This window comes from Priapulus caudatus, unplaced genomic scaffold, assembly GCF_000485595.1.
Source record: "Priapulus caudatus unplaced genomic scaffold, Priapulus_caudatus-5.0.1 Scaffold1063, whole genome shotgun sequence".
Lineage (NCBI taxonomy): Eukaryota > Metazoa > Priapulida > Priapulimorpha > Priapulimorphida > Priapulidae > Priapulus > Priapulus caudatus.
In genome coordinates, this window is record NW_014578124.1 from 13,324 (window position 1) to 15,938 (window position 2,615).

The window sequence follows — 2,615 nt, forward strand, 5'->3', positions numbered from 1 at the left end:
GCACACAGCACGCCCAGCGCCACGCGACGGCACGCATACACGCACGCACACACACACGCGCACGCACGCAAAAACACAGACAAACACACCACACGCACGCCGCACCGCCACGCACGCACGCACGCACGCACGCAAACACAGACAAACACGACGCACACGCCACGAACGGAACGCACGCACGCAAGCACACACACGCGCGCGCCAGCACCCGTCCAGCATACATTACGGGCCGGGCTCGTACACGGGGGAGGCGCGCCAACAACACGTATCATCAAGCCCTGCACGCACGCAGCGCACACACATCAACAACGAACAATAATAAATAATGCCAAGCGCTAAATAAAACGCACTTCTCTCTCTCTCTCTCTTCTCTCTCTCTCTCTCTCTCTCTCTCTCTCTTCTCTCTTCTCTCTCTCTCTCTCTCTCTCTCGCTCTCTCTCTCTCTCTCTCTACTCTCCCTTTCTTTCTTTCTCTCTCGTCGCTTTTTTCTTTCTCTCCTCTTCTCTCATCTCTCGCTCTCTCTTCTCTCTCTTACTCTCTCTCTCTACTCTTCCCCCCCCCCCCTCTCTCGTCTCTCTGTTCTTTCTTTCTCTCTCTCGCCCTTTTCGTCTCTCTCGTCTCTCTCTCTCTCTCGCTCTCTCTCGCTCTCTCTCTCTCTCGTCTCTCTCTCTCGCGCCTCTCTCTCTCTCTCTCTCTCTCTCTTCCTCTCCCGTTTCTTTCTTTCTCTCTCCTTCTCTCTTTCTCTCTCTCGCTCTCGCTACCGCTCTCTCTCTCCCTCCCTCTTCTCTCTCTCTCTTCTCTCTCTCTCTCGCTCTCCTCCCCCCTCTCTCTCGTCTATCTCTTCTTCGTTCCCTCTTCTCTCCGCCCCAACTCCTCCCTCTCCCTCTTCCTCCCCCACTCCTTCCCTCTCCGTCCTCTCCCCCACTCTCTCGCTCCGTCTATGTTACAGGCCGGCCGCCCATGCTCATTATATCTGTTCACTCGTTACATTACGTCGGTGCCTGCTCAGGGGAGCAAGCCCGCGTTGAATTACCAGCGGCCTTAATATCGCAATTTCGTCAGAAGTTATTTTTTTGCGCGATAGCTCGGTGCCGTGCATGGGCGACCGAACACACCGTGTGGCCACTCCGTAACGCGACGCACGCACGCACACACACACGCACGCGCACACACTCACGCACGCACACGCACAGACACCTACGCACACACACACACCACACACACCCACACGCACGCGCACACACCTCCACGCCGCACGCGCACGCGCGCACACACACACACACACAACATTACACACACACACCAACGCCACGCACACGCCACGTATACACCCACGCTGCCCCAGCGGGATGTTGCCTGCAAACGCCGCGCGACCACTCTAGCTATTATTATGGCCGAGGCGGGCAGTGCGCGGCGTGGCTGTACGCGGAGGTACACAGCGCGCCGAACATTGGCGTTGCGCCGAACCGTGTCGCACACAACGGTGAAAACGATGCGGGAAATTTTCTTCCCCGCGGAGTTGGCCGAGTTGTGGCGCGAGGTCGTGTGCATGTTTCCTGTTGCGATATAAATCGAATGTTATATGTTATAAAATCATGACACAAACAACTTGCCATAGTTTTGTACATTGTAGCGAGTCACTGCTCAGTCTACCACAACGAGTGACACAGTTTCTATCTCGAAAAAACACACTTGATGTGCCTAATGTTTGAGAATGTAGTTACTTCCGCGAGGCCTAGGGGTTCGGAAACTCGGAAGTGGAGATTTTTGTCTGTCATTACGTGGGACCATTGGTTCTACCCACTATGAATGTAGAACACAGTTGAGCAATAGTGCAATGAAGCCGATACGTGAAATACGCTGCACACGAGTGTGGTTTGTGGTAACCCCATGCTGCATTCTGAGTCTTTGTCTGAGAACGGAGCAACAAGCTTACATAGTATCAGGAGTTAATGAGACAAAAATGAGGAGGTTTGTCTCATCAACTCCTGATAGTATCTATATTAATTGTTGACGTTTAGTGTTGTTATCAGGAGCGAATCAAAAGGAAGTTTGTATTTATTCACTCCTGTTGTCATGACTGTATGTGAATCATGAGAACTCAACATTACTCATCATCTTCAAGAGCACGCAAGCGTTCGTGTGCTCGTGTTATCTTCCACGTTCAGCGCAATTAAATATTACCCGGCCTCATGTGGTGCGCCCATGTGGGGTTCAATCGTTAGAACGATGCAGCAAGAATATAGCATGCCCCTGTACCTTGGAATAATAGCTATAGTAATGTGTGTGTGTGTGTATGTATGTGTGTGCGTGCGTGCGTGCGTGCGTGCGTGCGTGCGTGCGTGCGTGCGTGTGTGTGTGTGTGTGTGTGTGTGTGCGTGCGCGTGTGTGTGTACATACAATACATGCACACCTGTGCGGTAGTAGGCGGGTTTGTTGGCAGGATCCGGACTCGAAAAGCAGCTAACATTGTTTAAATATTCGCACTAATTAATTTTGAAGCTCGAGAGGAATCACGCGCCTGCAAATGCGATGTAATCAACACAAATTAGGTGCTGCCACTACTGCTGCTGCTGCTGCTGCTGCTACTGGTGCTGCTGCTGCTGCTGCTGCTG